This window comes from Muntiacus reevesi, chromosome 14 (genome assembly GCF_963930625.1).
Source record: "Muntiacus reevesi chromosome 14, mMunRee1.1, whole genome shotgun sequence".
NCBI classification, from domain to species: domain Eukaryota; kingdom Metazoa; phylum Chordata; class Mammalia; order Artiodactyla; family Cervidae; genus Muntiacus; species Muntiacus reevesi.
Genome location: NC_089262.1, coordinates 17,799,662 through 17,819,986, shown reverse-complemented (window position 1 = coordinate 17,819,986; position 20,325 = coordinate 17,799,662).

The window sequence follows — 20,325 nt, the reverse complement described above, 5'->3', positions numbered from 1 at the left end:
GGTCTTTTCCAATGAGCCAGCTCTTCACATCAGGAGGCCAAAGTACTGGAGCTTCAGCTTCAGCATCAGTCCTTCCTATAAATACTCATGGTTGATTTCCTGTAGGAAATTGACTAGTTTGATCTCCTTGCTGTCCAAGGAACTATCAAAGTCATCCCCAGCACCATAGTTCGAAAGCATCAATTTGTTGACTCTCAGCCTTCTTTATGGTTCAACTCTCATATTAGTATGGATGTGAGAATACTGGAGTGATTGCCTATCCCTTCTCCAATGGATCTTACTAATCCAGGAGTCGAACTGGGGTCTCCTGCATTGTAGATGGATTCTTTACCAGATGAGCTACCAGGAAAACCCTTCTTAAAAAGCTAAATATATTTTTATTATTCAATCCAAAATCATGGTCCTGGGTATTTACTTCAAAGAGTGGAAAACACATCCACACAAAAGCCTGCACATGGATATTTGTAGTGGTCTTATTCATAATTACCAAAACTTGGAGGCAACCAAGATGTCCTTCAGTGAATGAGTGAATAAATAAACCGTGGTACATCCTGACAACGAAATGTTACTCAGCACCAAAAATGAGTTTTCAAGCCCTGAAAAGATATGAAGAAACCCTGAATATATATATTTATCATCATCAGTGAAAGTCTCTCAGTCATGGACTCTTTGTAGTCATGGACTATAGTCCGTGGAATTCTCCAGGCCAGAATACAGGAGTGGGTAGCCTTTCCCTTCTCCAGGTGATATTCCCAACCCAGGGATTGAACCCAAGTCTCCCGCATTGCAGGCGGATTCTCTACCAGCTGAGCCACAATAAGCCAATCTAAAAAGGCTATCTACTGTATGATTTCAACTCCATGGCATTCTGAAAAAGACAAAACTATGAAAACTATAAAAAGCTCAATGTTTGCCAGGAATTGAAAAGGGGAGGGAGGAAGTGAACAGAACACAGTGGATTTTAAGGGCAGTAAAAATACTCCACCTGTGTGCTAAGTTACTTTAGTCATGTCAGACTCTTTGCAACCCTATGGACTGTAGCCCGCGAGGTTCCTCTATCCACGGGATTTTCCAGGCATGGATACTCAAGTGGGTTGTCATTTCCTCCTCCTGGGGATCTTCCTGACCCACTGGTTGAACCTGGGTGTTGTGCATAATAGGTGGATTATTTACCACTGAACCACCAGGAAGGCCCCAAAATACTCTGCATGTACCTAATGTTGAATATTTGTCATATATTTATCTAAGCCCATATAATGTACAATTCCAAGAGTGAACCATATGTAAACTAAGGACTTTGGGTTAATTATGATGTGTCAGTCTAGGTTTATAAATTGTACTAAATACACCATTTGTGTTGGGGATGGTGATAATGAGAGAGGTTATGCATATGTGGGGGCAAAATGTACATGGAAATCTCTGGATGTCCCTTCAATTTTGCTCTGGGCCTTAAACTGGTCTAACACAAAAATGTCTTAATAAAATAAAATTAAATCAAAGGGCTATAGTGTTATTGTATTTATGCTGCCATTTCTCATTTTTTGTTATTTTTAGATAACCTGGAAAGACTTTAGTTTCTGTGAATATATAAGCCCATAATTTTGAAAGAGGTTTGAAATCAAGTGGAATACAATATAATATGAAAAGCTTTGAAACAGTGACCTATATAGTAACTGAGAATACATTTTGAAGTTACTATATATATATTTCCTAAAATATTCCTTCTCTAGTTAGAAGTGTACTTTTTTTACTTTAAGAGCTCAGAAGTGCAAATTAGTACTTGTTGAAGTTGTCTCTAAAATAATTGTTACATTTTAAAATATAAGGCACATAGAAATTGCTGGAGTAAAGGCAAGAAAGATGTGATTTAATAGAAAAGTGAAATATATGTTTCCTAATATGGGGGCAATATTATAAATCCTTAGAAAGTATTTGGCTGAATTGTTCCCATAAATTGGAATAAATGTTTGTAACACAGTAGATGGAGTTATTATTCATTAGTGACATCTCCTGGTTGACTGAGCAGTTTTCACTAAGCTAAGGATAATTGTAAGCTAATTTTCTGTTGTCAGATTTTAAATTGTTAAGTTAGTCTCCCAGTCATATCTAACTCTTTGTGACCACATGGACTACCCGCTCCTCTGTCCATGGAATTCTCCAGGCAAGCTCACGAAAGTGGGTTGCTACTTCCTACTCCAGGAGATCTTCCCGACCCAGGGGTTGAATCCAGGTCTCCTGCACTGCAGGCAGATTCTTCACTGTCTGAGCCATCATGGAAGCCCTAGAGGACTGTGTCACAATTTGAGTCCATGCCACGCATTATGCCATAGATATGGGAGAGAACATCATGCTTCCAGCGATGAGGCAGAGATGAAATGACCAGCGATATACTATCAGTCTCATGAACAACAGGCCTATGATAACCTTTGCAGAAAATGTATGCTACACATAAGTAAGTCTCTATTTGCTCACATTTGAGTGTCCCTCTCGTAGAACATTCAAATAGCCCAATACTTCAAAGTTACTCCTTGCAAACTCTTGATGCTCCTCAACTCAGATCATACCCAAGAATTTGATGCATGATGTGCTATCAGTGAATGCCTTGAATTCCTAGTAATGAGGCATGTGAACCGTGTATCAACACTAGTTCCTCATCTCAAACTTAGAAACCAGTACATTGGGTTTTACCTCTTATTTTAGGAAAGGCCATATTGAAGAGGTAAGAGTTCTGAATTAGGATTATGAGAATACACATGTTGGGAGCCTAGGAAGCCTGAAACTTCTGAGTAGTATGTGTTCTAAAGGACTCTGAGATATTTTGCTTTCAATAGATAGATAATAGTTAGACACGTAGATGGCCTTCCCAGATGGCTCAGTGCTAAAGGACACGCCTGCCAATGCAGGAGATGTAAGAGGCGTGGGTTTGATTTCTAGGTCGGGAAGATACCCTGCAGGAGGGCATGGCAACCCACTCCAGTATTCTTGCCTGGAGAATCCCGTGGACAGAGGAAGCTGGTGAGCTACAGTCCATGGGTCACAAAGAGTTGGACACAACTGAAGCAAATTAGCACCCAGCACGCACAGACAGGTAGATAATCAAGATCTCCAAACTACTTCAAATCTCTTTCTCTCAACAGTGCTCCCAGGACATCTTCCTACTATTCCTGTCTTAACTGTTGCTCCTCCTCCTTCCTCTGACCTTAAAGGGCTCAGTCTTAAACTTTCATTTTATGGAGTTTATAATCTATGTGTAGGTCGTCATTTCCACACTCATAGTAAATTACCAAATATTTTTCTGCAGTTCCAAGTTTTTTCCTGGATGCCAATGTCATCTCTCTTGCTGTTTCTCCCTGGATGAAGGCAAATAATTCTTAACCCTTCCTGCCTATTTTTTATGGCACTTGATAAAGTCATTTTATCAATGATTAAACAATGATTTTACATACAATACATATGTACTCATTTGAGTATATATTTTTATCTCTCCACTCCTCTTACTCCCCACAAAATAAGATCATGAGGGTCGGTGTTTTGTCTCTTTTGGTCACTGCTGTATCCCCAGCATGAATAATAATGCTTGGTACATATCAGGTATGCAGTAAATCATTGTTGCATGATCTGTAAGTTTTAGGAAAAAGAGTTCATAGCAAATTGCATCATCACCTAAAGTCTTGCTAAGATAGTTTTAACTAAGAATAAGAAAAATTCTTATGCCATTTGTTTTTAGGTTTTGAAAGACCTTTATTACCCTCTGAGATCACACATATTTCCTTTTATTTTTCTCCTTTTAATATTCTCTTTTCAATGTAAACACTTCAATACAATTGAAATTATGTTGTGTACTTAATAAAATATGAAATAATAAAATATTCTTAATTTACTCAAACATCTATCACAATTCTAGAACAATATACTTCATATTGATTTATAAAACTGGCTTGTTTTACATGTTATATTTTAGGTAAATTTTACTGCTTCTTGCATTTATATTCTGATATGTTTTTCATAATCTATAGTTTCAAAGTACAATATTGAATTTATGATGCATATATTATTAATTAGTATTCTTATAAGTATTATTTTATTACTTGAAATCACTACTAATACTTTATATTTTAATATTGACTATGTATTAAGCACAAAGCTAGGGCCTTCAAATGGATTATAACCCTAGGTTATTATTTGAACCTCTATGAAGAGCATATACATCTTAATCAATTGAAGTAACAGTGGTTCAGAGAATGTAACTAAAATTGTTCAAATCTCATAAGAGATTGATATTCCACTAGAGTCTCTATTTCAGAAGGCTATGATCTAAAAAAACAAAAATCTGGTAGTTCAATTTCTCTCAATATTTTACCTCTTCAAAAACTGTATTTGCTCCTCATCCTCCATTATGTCCTCATGAGTTGGATTCTTGAGTGAAATGAAGAAATTTGGGATAAACTATTACTTTTTATGGGCTTCCCCAGTGGCTCAGATGGTAAAGAATGCACCTACAATGCAGGAGACCTAAGTTTGATTCCTGGGTGGGGATGATGCCCTTAAATGGAAACGGCAACCCACTCCAGTATTCTTGCCTGTGGAATTCCACGGACAGAGGAGATTTGTAGGCAACAGTTCATGGTTATGCCTAGCTTTTTATGATATAAAGATTAAAAAGTTTTTCATGTATTTTTTTTCTTTTTTTCTCTTCAGGACCCAATCACAGACACAAATAAGAAAATATATCATCAAACATTCATAAAGCGAATTGTAAGGTAAAATTTTCCATGTAATATCTTTTATATTAAAAAGTTATAGAAATGTAGAAATAGTTTATCTTAAAGATCTTTATAGCTATTCTTAGATATTTAGAGGTTTGACAGAATAATTTCTTTTGTGTTTTAAAATTCACTCTTTAAAAATATTCCATTATTTTCTCTAATAAAATTTGAACTGATTCTCATGGCACATTTTTCAAATGCTATAGAACCAGCAAAGGTACCTTGATATTAGACTGACTTTCATAAGTGTTTCTAAAAATAGTTTTAAGAGAAAGCTCAAGGAAGAGACTGATAATGTAAAATAGATAACTCAATGAATGCTATATTACTACATTTCAATATGAGAAAAAAAAGCTATTTCGAAAATGTAATTTTATGTATGTGTGGCTTGGAATACATCAATAAATCAGGTTATAAATTTTTATTAATCATTTGAACTTGTTGCTAGATGTAGATCTCTTTCCTAATGAGCACTGAATTTACTTGTGTTTTATAATGTCTTTCAACATCTGACTCTAGAAGTATAACTGTCTGGCTATTAATCATCATTTGTCTGTGTAAATCTGTTTTATAGATCAGGTTTGTTAAAACAATGATGCTTATATTTAAATAATACATATAATAGATATAGATACTGAAAATTTAATAAACAGTAGATAAAAATAATAGTATGCCCTCTATTATTTTGGTGAATAATGAGATCTGATATAAAATTGACTTGCATTATAAGAAACATCTTGAATACCTGAATTTCTTGTGAAAAGATGAAATATAAGGATATAAGCCTTGAGATCAGAAGTTATGTTTTCATTTATTTTCTGTAAAATATACTTCGCCACACATATTCTATATAATTGCCTGGCTTTATGGTAAGTATGCAAATATCTTATTAAATCCTGCTCATTTGTAGCAACAAAAATAATGAAAAATGCCGGCATATCAAAACAACCAACATTTTCAAAGTCAAATTCTGTTGTTTTATACAATGTACTTCTCATTATTTTAGAAAGACACTTCTATGTATGGACTTTTCTGGTACTCTTTTAAATGTAAAAACAAACTCTAAACCATTATATTCCATTCAATTAAAAAAAAGATATGAGGTAATACAATTTTTAAGTGTTGATCTCTCCCGCCTCATCCCTACCACCCACATCTGTCCTGAGTTCTTCGCTTAGGACCCCAGAAACTTGACCATGTTGGAAACCCCTATCAAGATAAGTGCTTTTTTTTTTTTTAATCATATAGGTTCAAAATGTATCTGCTTCAGAGACCAATTTTGTTTGAAAATGCTTTGTGGAATTCAGAAACACATCAGAGTAAAAGAAAAAAAAATTGTGTTATGAAAGTTTTTCTGCCATACATATAATAGCTTAATCATCTTAATAATAAATAAATTACTCTCTTACAAATAAACAAGACTTTACCTATCATCATGAGTATACTTCATTATTACAGAAAAAAAATGTAGGTTTGTGTGTGTGAAAATTTACATCCATTTTCATTCTGTAAATGTAAATGAAACATAAATAACTTTGAAAATTGAAACACTGGTATATAATTTATTATGTTATTTATTATATTTATATTTTACAGTGTCATCCTTAAGATCGTAGGTAATTGAAACAGAATTATATTTACACTGAATCATTTGTTCTGCCTGTGAGAACTAAGATTCATGGCATATCTTCAGAAAGGGTTATATTAAAACAAGCATGGCATCATACATTTTATTGTCTTATAAGGTAAAGCTTAATTAGATTTTTAATGTTAGCCCAAGTTTCCATGCCTTTAGGTCATATTTAAACAGAGGTAAATGGAATATAAAGAGAGAATATGATACTGTTTATAAGGAATTTAAGTATAAATTTAAGTATACGTGTACCTGTTAAATTCAAAATTAATGCAGCTTATTTAAAAAGAATAAAAGAAAAAAAGCTAAAAAAGATTTTATACTGTTTGTGAGTTAAAGTTTAACCATATATTTATGTTGATTTTTTGTGAAATCTCGCTCAGACTTTGACTCTTGTAAGTCATCTTCAACTCCATTGTAAAATACATTAATGACATTTGAGGCTGTAACTATAAAGACAATACAGTATTTAATAAATTAAGACAGGTGTAAGATAAATATCCTTGAGCAAGGAAGTTTTTGCCACTAAATTGATTAGTATGTTTGCAATTTTACTCTCAATCTACATCTTTACAAGAAAAAATCTCCAGTTTACAACTGACAGTGTCCTACATAAAGGACTTGCATTGCAGAAGATTATTAATACCCCAGTTCTCTTCTGTAATATCACAGGAAATCTTTCCTCAAAATTTTCTTAGAAAGGTAATTTTCAGAAAGGCACATGTTCACTTTAAATTTGTGATTAAATTGCCTCTAATAGACAAATCAATCCAATTCAAAACCAATAGGATTCAAAATAAACCTGCTGAATGTTTAATGGAATAGAGCCAAAAACTCCATTTCTATGTTATAAAATAGTTGATAGCTGTTCCATAATTTAAAAAAATATATTTCAACTTTGACAGAAAATTGAATAATAAAATTTTCTATATTTAAGTGAAGTTTATGTGAGTACATGATTTATGCATATTGACACTCAAAGCTTATCTCATGTCATTTTCAATAGATTATTCTTATCTTTTACAAAAATCACATAATGCATCTTTACTTAAGTTCCTTAATATTTATTCATTGCTTTTATCATCTCAAAAATGTGAGTACTACATAGTCCTATTCTATAAATTTCGATAAATATTACTTCATACAGTTTATATAATCTGTGTGTTATGCTTAATTGTAGTTTCAGATTATTCTGTTTGTTTTCATGTACTTTCTTATTAGTATTCCTTACATAATTACATAAAGAAAGCAAATAAATTGCATCACTCTCTGATATAAACACACAATAGACAGTATACTTTTATAGTCATTAATATGACTACATCTTACAAATTGCTAGTATTGAATGCTCCCAATGATTGGTGTTTATAAACTTATATACTCCTTAAAGGTTTGCTATGATATAGGTATGATTACTACAATCCTTGAGAGGAGAACTATGGATAAAATAGAAATGGCATGATTTTATAGGACTTTAGACAGTTATTTTCAAGTATAAAAGAGTGTAATATAAAAAATAACTATATTGAGTTCAGAGTTTGCTCACACGTTTAAGTACGGAGGGGTAAAACTTACAGTCAAATGATGCCAAACGATCAACAGGGGGCCTATATCTACAGAATGTCTCCTGGGATTGGTGCTTGTCTAGTTTTGGTTAAACTGGTAAAAACTCTGGTTTCTAGTTGCAGTCACTAGGCTGTGTGGAGGTAATTCTGAAAATTAGGGACTAGCCTACTAAAGAGAAAAGGGGCCGTCAATATGTTCATTGCTTGTGCTTCCATTTGGTTGGATATTAGAGGCCATGGCAAGGAGAATGCGCACTTATTTCTCTAGGTTGAATGCTTTTCTCTTGTCATGTAGGCATGGCAGATTTATGAGCACTGTCTATCCTCTGGAGGATGGAAGCAACTTGACAGTTCATAAGGAAGAATATTATTATGTACTCTCAAGTTTCTTTCACATTTGTTGATGAACAGCGTTATCCATGTTGCTTAAAGTCAAACATTTATCCCTTTTCACTTACTCAACAATGTCATCTATTTGACACATCTCACTGAAGAAATATCCTTCAATCAGGAAGCATTAAATCCATCTCTTGACTATTTAAATCTCACCAAATCTTCAACTTTGTGAGGAAAAAAAAAAAAAACTTCTAAGAAATATTAATTCAGTGATCACACAATTTACATTAATCAGAGAAGAAGCATTTTGTGTATATAATAAAGAAATATATTTTCTTGGGAGATAACAAAATAATCATCATTGCTTTGTTACTGAGTGAATTAATTACATATTTGAAAAAAATGAATGAATCTTTTGAAGTATAATATCTTTTTTAAGTTAATTGCAATTATTCTCAAACATTTCCTTGTTTCTCAACACTGTATCACTTTTCATTTTAATTCAATTTTCCCTTTTGCTTTTATCTACCAATCTCTACTATTATTAAGTAATAATGGCTAAAAGCCGAGACTTAAACTACTAAAACTTTCCTTTCCCCCCCCAGAATGTCTTTGCTTCATCTCTCACAGAATGCCATTTCTGTCTTACCAAGTCTATCTTCACAATAGTTAACTAACTGTATTGAGAAGTGTATCCATAACTTACTTGCATTTATATTCTACCTTTCATCTCCGATTGAAATTACCTCCCCTCTGGGTAAATCACGTTCTTCACATATGATAGATTAGTAAATATTAATTGAATTGAACTAAGGGAAAAATGGTGAAGAGCTGGTTTAATAGAGCATGGCTCCTAAAATATACAAAGGAGTATCAGAGGACAGAGGTTTGATGAGATGATGGAGGAACATCTTGACTAGACTCATTAGCGTGAACTAGTTTATTAGATTAGCCAGTTCTTAGGCTGGATGGTTTTAAAGGCATTAACTGAGAAGAAATGAATTGTGATTGACATCATTCTGGTAGAAGAGAGGAAGGGGAGAAAACCAGAAGGACGTTGGGGGGCTACGCTGAGCACAAGAAGAATAGCTGAGTGTATGGTAGCTGGTTAACCTATCATATGACATTTCCTTAATTAGAAAAAGAAAAATTCCCAAATACTGGATGCTTCAATGTTATGTGTGTAAATTATTAGATGCCCAGTCCAAGCCATTTACTAAGTGATTGGGATACACAACTGCATTTATTATTTAGCAAATGCAACTGTCTCCATTTTATTGATGAGGACACTAAACCCAGCTTGATTGTGGGTCCTTCTGCACCAATTCTTTGCTCTTACCCATCAGTAATGGATATAGTTATATTCAGTCAGCTATGTACCATGCTTGAGGCTCACTGGTATTTAGAAGTATTGGTTTCTTTCCAACTGTGGATTTATGTTTTAACTTCCTGCTTCCCATTAAGTAAAATACTAGAACCCCTATTTCAAATCCCTTCAAAATTTTTGCTTCTTTTTGCTTTCTTTTTGCCTAGAGTTTGCATATATTTCATCAAATTCTCAATAGACTATAACAATAAAGGGTTTTAAATAAATTAAAAAAACAACAACAAAGGGGTAGGAAAAAATCCTACTGAAATATGGATCAGTTAGAAAACACAGCTGCATTTATAAGTGGTTTCCTAATTACAGTATGCATTAATTGGTGCACACAAATAATGAATAGTCACCTGAATACAGTTTGCAAAACCTAAGACAGGATTTTTATGAGGTAAATTTACAAAATAATAATAATAATAATAATAATAATAACACAACCTCTGTGCACATCTTCTCATTTAATTGCTATGTGTTTAATTTGATATTCTATAAAATTAACCCTTGACCAAGTCATGTTGTAAACAACTGTAATTTGGCTCTACCACATTTTGTATTTAATACCATTTTTACAAATCTATGTGTATTTTACAAAATTTCATATACTGCTGCTGTTTCTCAAGTGTTGATGGTGATTCTCTGGTTCACCATCAGCCACTCCATCATTCCTTAAAAAAACAACTATTATAATATCTAGATTTTACTGTGCCCTTTTTTTCTTAGGGTCTTATCTGTGAATCAAAAATAGTGATTAGTCCCTTCTGAAATTTGATTCCATACTTTAGTTAAAACTCAGCACCAAAGAACAACTCCAATATCAAGGATTTCTGTTCTACAACAGACTCTGTAGGTTTTCATTGTGTTTTATGTGCAAAGTGTTTTTAATCCATGGTGTGATGTGTTTAAACAGGGGTCTGTGACCCATCTTAAATCATGTTATTTAATCCCTGAGTAATTTTGTATAATTACAGTATCATGTACCAGGCAGAGGGCTGCTATGTAGATTATTATATGACTGAGTGTTTTTCATAATCTGATGAGGTAGGTATTAATACCCCCATTTCTTCGGAGTAAAACTTAGTAAACAACTCAACCCAAATCAGGTGGGCAGTCACACTTAGGTTTTCTGGCTATAATTTTAGAATTTTCTTTAAAATGTCAACAGGCTTTTTTGACATCTGTTCTTTTTAACTTCCCATTTTTGTGATTTCTGTTTTACCTCAGAGAAATAAATTCTTTTGGTCACATTTGTTTTGAGATTTAAATCCAGGCATATTTATGGGGATATAAAAATGTTTTAGAATCTCTTTTGGCATAACAGCACTTGTTTTAAACTAGAATATACTGCAACATAATGTCAACTATTTCAACATTATTGCAGAAATGGTGTATCCAGATTGTTTTGGTAAGAAGGTAAAATAAAGTTTGGACTGATTTTAGTGTGAGTGCAGGTTTTATTTATTAAGCCTATGTTGTAAGGACAAGAAAAGCCATTGTAGAAAGCTGAAGACATATCTACTAACAAATGGCCATTTATTCTGATTTAATGTAACTTTTGGGCACCAGTAAATCACCTGCTATGATATCAAGACAAAACATAAGATTTTTAAGTTTTGCAGCTCCATGTCAAACTGATGCTTAGCACAGTTAGCCTTTTTTTTTCCAGCCTTGATTGGAGAAATTATCTTGGTTTTTCATTTATCCCATTGATTTTAAAAGTTGGATGCAGAGAAGAGTACTTTATAAATAAATAAATAACATACTTTATAAATAAAGTACTTTATAAACAAGTACTTTATAAATAAATAAACAAACCTTATTTAATAAAAATATAGTACATTATGTAAAATCACAATTCAAAGAAATTCAATGAATTTCCTTAATTTCAGAAGTTTTAAAAATCATAAGGTGTCAAGAAATATGACATTTGTATCTCTTCATCATAAGTAAACTTTATTATTTTCATTTTTACCCTCTTCAAAATAAGAAATTCTGTCCTTTCCTTGTGCTTAAATCAACTTCTTAAATTTAAAAACATTACAAATGGAAATCTTTATCACTGTGAAAGCAGTCAATTTTTTGAATATGTTTTCACTGTTATTTTCCACTATTAAAATGATGAAGCTAGTCCAATATGGGCCCAAGGGTCCTGGGATACTGAATGCAGATGGTGTCTAAAGGTCACTTAGCAGAACTCATAATCATATCCATAACCATATCAGAGAGAGTTTTTTGAACAGAAAAATATCTGGTGCACACCTGTGTATCATTCAGGCTTCCCTTGTGGCTCAGATGGTAGAGAATGCCTTTACCTGCAATGCAGGAGCCTGGGGTTTCAGTCCTTGGATGGGAAATGGCCCTGGAGGAGGGCGTGGCAATCCACTCCAGTTTTCTTGTGTGGAGAATCCCATGGACAGAGGAGCCTGGCGGGCTACAGTCCACGGCGTCCCAAACAGTCGGGACCGAGTGACTAACACTCACATTTGCTTTATGTGTCATGGCTTGGACTGACAGTCTGATTCTGAAAATATCAGTTTAGATCATGCAAAGCCGAATTTGAAATGCAAGATTCAGCACCCATCAACAAAGGTTGTTATCCGATTATATGCTGCTTGCATGCATGCTAAGTCGCTTTAGTTTCTTTGGACTCTTCGGGATCCTATGGACTGTAGCCTGCCAGGCGCCTCTATCCAGGGGATTCTCCAGGTAAGAATACTGGAGTGGGTTGCCATGCCCTCCCTAGAGGATCTTCCCAACCCAGGGATCAAATCAGCAACCAGCGTCTCTTATATCTCCTGCATTGGCAGGCCAGTTCCTTATGACTAGCAACACCTGGGAAGGATGTTGCTTGACAATTATGGTCAATTATATTTACTTGCTTTTTTCAATCATATGTTGAAGATGACTTTTTTGAGATATTTTTATTGAGTAAAATTCCTAAATGATGTATAATGCTCAATATTTCAATCATTTATCATACTTTTTCAATTAAATAACACAATAAAAAATCTTTAGCTGAGAGTCCAGGGGTCCAAGCTTTGCTGACAGCTCTTGTTTTTGACCTCTGTTAGCTGAATGATCTTGAGTAATTAATGTACTCTTTCTAGGCCTGAGGATCGTTATTTAATAATTAAAAGTAGGAGTGGGTTTGTGGTTCCAAAGACCCAGTTCTTGAATTGAGGCTTCTCTAATACAGTTCGGGTTACAGTGACAAGCATGATGATTGAGTTTATTGTAATGATGATATAATTATTTCATTTAGAGTTCTGATTTATTTAGGTATTAACATTAAATTATAATTTCTTAAAAAGAATATCTCGATCAAGTTCAGGTTTTGGACTCAGAATTCTGTTCAAAACAACAAAAATGTAGAAATATAGTTGGAGACAGAAATATTTCTATTTAGACAGGGTGTGAGATGGCACAGATTGATAGCATTTTATTGATTATAATAATGCTATCATTCTTTTCATTCTGTAAGAAAATGTATTTTTTAAAGCTTCCTACTATCTAGGACTTTTTTTTTTATATTTGGGATTTGTGATAAAAGAGATCTTCAAAATATGTAGACAAAACATATATACCAAAATGTTTGTAATTGTTAAATCTGGTGATGTATACAATGTAATTGTCCTCCAATATTCCTTTGTATAGCTTTATTGCTGTGAATTGGTACACACAGGAGCTAAATTTATTAGGTAGCTTGCAATTAGGGATTGCACTGAGACAGTTCTAGTATATGGAATCTATCCTTTGTATGCGCCTGCATGCGATGCTCTTCTTAGTCACTCAGTCTTGTTTGACTCTTTGTGACCCCATGGACTGTAGTCTGCCAGGTTCCTCTGTCCGTGGGATTCTCCAGGAAAAAATATTGGAGTGGGCTGCCATGTCCTCCTCCAAGGGATCTCCCCCACCCATGGATCAAACCTGTGTCTTCTGCAGTGGTGGGTGGGTTCTTTACCACGAATGCCACCTGGGAAGCCCTTGACTAAATCTGTAACTTTCATTTCCTCAACTTCCTCAATCTTCTTAACTAATCTTTCAGATATCATATTTAGATGATAATTATTTATTGAGAGTTTAAACAGTGCCTCTAAATAAGCACGATTTGTATATTTTTGAAATATGTAAATATGTCTCTGAGGAGTTAGGAGTTATTATTTTTATGGAGATAGGATCTCATTTTTCCCATCAATGCACCTGTAAATCTTTATCCCTAAACTCTCTCTCAGCCAGCAAGAAAAGCACACATCACACACTCACACCATGGTCAGGCACTCCACTTTTAGGACAGACATAATGCAGTGATATATTTAAGAATATGGAATCTGGGCTCAGAGAAACCTGAGACCTGGGGTCAAATCTCAGTTCTGGCACTTATGAGATATTAAGATACAGAAAATTACAGCTAAATGTTTATCATCTACAAAAACAAATGAGAAAACAACAAAGGTTGTTTTGAGTAGCTAATAATACAATACCTGACACATATAAATATCTCAATAAAGATATCTATATTTAACATTTTTTTGTCATCATTTGGGGCTCAAGTGGTAAAGAGTCTGTCTGTAATATAGAAGACCAGGGTTTGATCCCTGGGTTGGGAAGATCCTCTGGAGAAGGGAATGGTTACTCACTCCAGTATTTTTGCCTGGAGAATCCCATGCACAGAGGAGCCAGGCAGGCTACAGTCCATGGGGTTGCAAGGAGTTGGATCTGACTGAGCAACTAACACTTTCACTTTCATTACCCAAAGGTAGAGTGCATATGTCATAAGCTTGTTTACAGATTTTCAAAAAAAGTGTAAATTCAGAAAGACTTCTAATTTGATTGTTATTTATTTATTTATTTTACATAAAAGAAGAAAACATAAAAGGTAAAAATAAGAAAACCATAATGATTCCAAGTCTCACTGTTTGATTAGCTGTGTAAACCTTTCTATAATTCCTCTCTCTCAATTTTGTTTTTGTATGTCATTAAACTTTTGCAAAATAGTTTCCTGTTCTTAAAGTAGTATGTAATAGATCTTTCTATTCTAAACAAGCAGCATGAAACAGCAATAATCATTTGGAAATCACAAAGTAGTTAACAGAACCCTTAATAGATTCCACATCCTCAGCCCTCACAGGGAAGAGCCTCCAGAGATAGAAGATAGCATGGATTTAGCATAGCTTTACAGATGTTAAAATGGATTCAAGTAGAAAAGAGTATAATTACAGACTATTATTAGTGTTTTGCTTTAAAACTTACCACATTGTAAATTGCCTCTGAACTTGTAAATTAAATTCAAAGATTGCTACCTATTTAGCAACTGTTCAAGCTATCAGTTTAAAATAGAAGAACATTATCAAAAACTTGAGAGTCATTTATAAAGTTAGTAATATATAAGTCTAGTCAATAACCATTTGTGAACACTTATGCATGAAACATTCTTCTAAATAATACAGAAAATTAATTTATCTACTATTTTCATCGTGTAAAGAATTTCCATATAGACTGACTCAATTGATTCTTACACAAAATTTGAATACAAAATCATGTTGAGACATTTCTCTCGTTGGCAACTAACTAATTTTACATTTTAAGCTAACTGCCTTGTTAACTTCATTATCTTAAAAATCTAACAAATTGCAGCCATACTTGGATACTACAATTATTTTGTTTTTTTTTTCTTTGCTATTAGCAATCATGGTAGTGTTGTATTTTTTCCTTTTCATATTCAAATATATATTTAAAATATTTGAATAATGTTTTCTCTAATATATATATATATATATTTCCACTTTATTTAAGATTAATTAACACAATAAATTCTCCTTTCAAGAATTCCATATTCTCTATTTTTTCCTTAACACATATTCAACTAATAACATGTGCATATCATTGTATCCAGATATTAATTTCATAAGACATAGATCTAAGGAGACTTTAAACGTAAGCAAGGATAATGAAAAGGTATATTTGGAATATTTTTAAATATCTTCATATTCTTACTTATAAATGATTTTAACTACATTGTTGAGGTATAATTGACATTAAAAACTACATATGCTTAGACTATAAAATTTTATATAATTAGAAATAAATACATATGTTGAAATTATCAACATAAAGCAGTTGACATTACTAGTATCTGGAAAAGTTCCTCTGTTCATTTGGTAATCCCCTTTTTATAAGCATTCTGCCTTTCCATCTCTTTATCTGGCACTGTATTATAGATTACTTTGCATAATCTAGAATGTTTGTAAACAGAATGAGATAATATGTTCTGTTTTTGTCTAACTTCTTTCATTAAGAATTTTTATCTTCATATTTATCCATATAGAAGCATTTACCGACAGTCTAATCTTTTTTATTGCCAAGTAGTATTCCATATATACCCTGGTTTTATTTTACCATTCATCTTTGAAAGGTATTTGATTTGTCTCCAGATTTTAGCTAAGGCAAATGGAGTGGATAGGAACATCATATAAAGTCTTTGTATAGGACTATATTTTATTTTCTCTAGAGTGAATGCAAAGGGGGTGGAAAGGCTATATTATATGGTAAATAGATATTTAGTCTTGTAGAGTGATTGTGCAATTTTACATTCTCACCATTAGTATTTGAGAATTCAATGTCATCCTTGTCTACATTTGGTATGATTGATCTTTTGGCTTTAGCTACTTTAATAGAGGTTAAAGAATATTTAGTGGTTTTACTTTTTATTTCTCTTAGGACTAATGTTGTTGAGCATATTTTCAGGTGCTCATTTGCTTCCATATATTTTCTTGGTGAAATTTTTGTTTAAATGTTTTCCCAACTTTGTTTAGCCTGTTCCCTTATCGAGTTTGAGATTTCTATGCATATTCAGAGTATAAATTATTTACAAGAAAAATGATTTAGAAATAATTAACCTTGTTGTCATTTGTCTTTTTATTTTATCATATATTTAATATAGATAATTTGATAAATAGGTAGGTATGGATATAGATTATATGATTTTAATGTCATATCTCATATATCTTTGTATTATCCAAGATCACAAACTTTTTACCTTACATTTTATTCTAAAGCTTAGGGTATTTCGTCTGTTTAGGTCTGTAATCCACTTTGGGTTGATTTTGGTATATGGTACAAGGTGTAGGAAAAGACTCTTGAGAGTCCCTTGGACTGCAGGAAGATTCAACCAGTCCATCCTAAAGGAGATCAGTCCTGGGTGTTCATTGGAAGGACTGATGCTGAAGCTGAAACTCCAATACTTTGGCCACCTCATGGGAAGAGTTGACTCATTGGAAAAGACCCTGTTGCTGGGAGGAATTTGGGGCAGGAGGAGAAGGGGACGACAGAGGATGAGATGGGTGGATGGCATCATCGACTCTATGGACATGGGTTTGGGTGGACTCTGGGAGTTGGTGATGGACAGGGAGGCCTGGCATGCTGCGGTTCATGGGGTCGCAGAGTCAGACACGACTGAGCGACTGAATTGAACTGAGCTGAACAAGGTGTAGACCCAATTTTTTTCTAATATCATTGTTGCCAGGGCTACGTGCATGTGTGCTCAGTCATCTTGCAGGATTAGCCTTTTTCTGTTAATTTCTTGGCCCCTTTGTTGTTGTCGATTGGCCACTCTAGTTGTTCTTTCTCACTTCTATGTGAATTTTAATTTTAATTCATAAGTTTCGATGAAAAAGTTTACTGGGATTTCAATTGGAATGATTAGAATTCTATGAATGAATTTGTGGAGAATAAACATCTTAAAAGTATCACATCTTCTGACCCATGAACAGAATATTTCTTTCATTTTATTTGGGTCTACTTTAATTATCCTTGTCTTTGTTTCATAGTTTTGTTATGCAGATATTTCATATATTTTGTCAGCTTACCTTAAGTGATTCATAAATTTTTGCTTTGTCATAACTGATAATGTTTTAATTTAACTTTCTGATTCTTTGTTGATAGTGTACAGACAAATTGATTTTCTCTGTATCTGCTTTTATAAATTGCAATCTTACTGAACTAAGTATATTCACTTTTTATAGTTTCAATCAGATTTCCTCTATAGATGATTATTTTATCTCTGAAGAAATACCTTATACTTCTTCCTTTCCAATTTGCTTGCACTTTTTTTCTTTTTCTCATTTCATTTTCCTGACAAGAACCTCCTGTACAATAATGAAGGAATTGATGAGGATAGATATCCCTGTGTATTTCCTTATCTTAAGTTAAAAAGAAAACATTTGTCTTTCTGCATTAAGTATGATGATTATTCATCTTTTGTAGATGTTCTTTGCTAGTTTGATAAAGCAATACTTACATGCAGTTTTTTTTTTTTCTTTTCATAATAAAGTGCTACAGTACTAAGCAATCCACAGGCAGGTGGTTGAATCTGCAGATGTAAAATTGTGCATTCAAAAAGCTGGGTGATAAAAATATCAGCATATTTTTGACTGTGTGGAGGATTAGCACCCTAACCCCTATATTTTCAAGGGTCAACAGTATATCCTATTTAGCAAGATGACATACATATCAAAAGGGGGAAAAAATGGACTTATGATGGTTAGATAGCAATGGGCCCAGAACTGCTAAAATTACTCAAAGCATAAACAATCTCAAAATAATTTGGGGTGCATATTCTAAACTAACAGAATGTAACTTTAATGGTGGTTTGACAAAACCAAATAACTATAATTTAAAGTTAATGAGACACTGATTTTGTTTCTTTATTTTTCAACATATCATAGGTGCACTTGTAACATAGTTATATTTATTTCAAATATGTAGGTTTGACTTAAACTCTGTTCAAGAACCCATTGCCTGAGGATTTAAGTTCATAAAGTAATGAAACATATAGATCATTTATGACAGTAAGAAAAATCATCAAATTTAATCCTCAAATTTCCTTTTTCTCCTAGTCCCAGTCTGCATACAAAGGGCACCAATACAGCTTTCTTTATTAAAAAAAAAAAAATATGAGAGATGAAACACCCTTTCATGTATTTTAATAAAATCATTTTAGAATTGCTTTGTTTGTTTGACTATTTAGTCTTAAGGACAGAAAAGCTTTTGCCTTTATATTTGGCAAAACAACCTTAAAGAAGAGTTTGAATGTTTACTGTTATAAAGCTAGTATATTTTTATTTTTCCATTTATATTGTAGGACCCATTCATTTTTAAAAATAGAAATCTATTGATGTTGCTTAAGAAGTCACTGCTATGATTATAATTTTAACTTTTGTAATGTATTTATAGACATTAAATTAAGATATTGAAAAATGTTTTATTGTCTTAATTTGAATAAACAAATAAGCTACATATTTTTATTTATTCTCAATCAGAATTATCTGGAAATCAGAACAAGTTTTTCTGTTATCATGCAGCATTTTAATCTTGCAGACTACCTAATATCTCTAGGCCTTATATCAAAATTTGTAAATTAATGGGATTGTCAAGTGATTTCTAAAGGAATAAGAATGAACTTTTTTGTCCTTTATCAATTTTCATTGAATTTTGAGCACTCAGTTACCCCTGGGGGGACCAACCCACCTAAAGTTCAATTTTTATATTTTTTATGTTATTCAGTTTTAAAATTCATCAGTTGCTATATAATTTTGATTTAAAACTTTTGTGTATAGGTGAGATTTTGTACATAAAAAAGTTTTCAACACATCCCTGCAGTGCCCATAGATGAACGGGATTCACTATCATGACCACCAAACCCAGTATCCCACCTGAGCATAAACCTAGATCCCTTGTTACATTTGATACACAGATCTCTTGCTCTGTACATTGAACCATCATTTCATATGAGTGACAATATTTTAACATCCATATTTTTTCTACTCTCTTTCCTTCTCTGAGTATGTTTTTATCACATTTGTCTAATCAGGATAATGTCTCAAGAAAGCTTTTGACTGCTAGTACTATTTTATCCTCTACTTGTTAAGAGAAATGAGGTGAATTTTGATAGCCTTTGCTTTGTTAGATTCCAGGTAAACTGTGTGTAATAAAAAATAAGGCAACTAATTTCCAGACCATATGAAATGATCAAATTCACTTTATTAAACTGAGTAAACCTAAAGAATCAAGTAGAACATTGTTAAAACATAATTTCACAAATAATATTAATAATCCATACATATAATGAAGTGAAGGCATATAAATGATATGTGAGCATATCAAGAAAGATCTAGTAATAACTAAATATGTTAGTGTTAGTACCTCAGCATGTCCTACTCTTTGCAACTCCCTCAGGCTCCTCTGTGCCTGGAATTCTCCAGGCAAGAATATTGGAGTGAATTGCCATTTCCTTTTCCAGGGTATCTTCCCAACCCTGGGTTTGAACCTGAGTCTCCTGCATTATAAGCAGATATTTTGCCATCTGAGTCACTAAGGAAACTAATAATTAAGTGCATTACTGGGTTTAATAAGATAGATGGTCATAAATCTCAGAAAAATAGTTTATTTTTGTTATCAACCAGATTATTTAGACGATAATAAATTCCTATATTAGGAATTTCAGCTTTTCTCATCCCAGAAGTAGATATATCAAATCACTTTTGAATTGAACATTAAAAGAATAGGGGATATTTGATTTTGAGAAGGTATTTTAATTTGTTACCAATATCTTATAGCCTAGAGTCATCAATTCCATTTCTGTTAGTGTTTTTC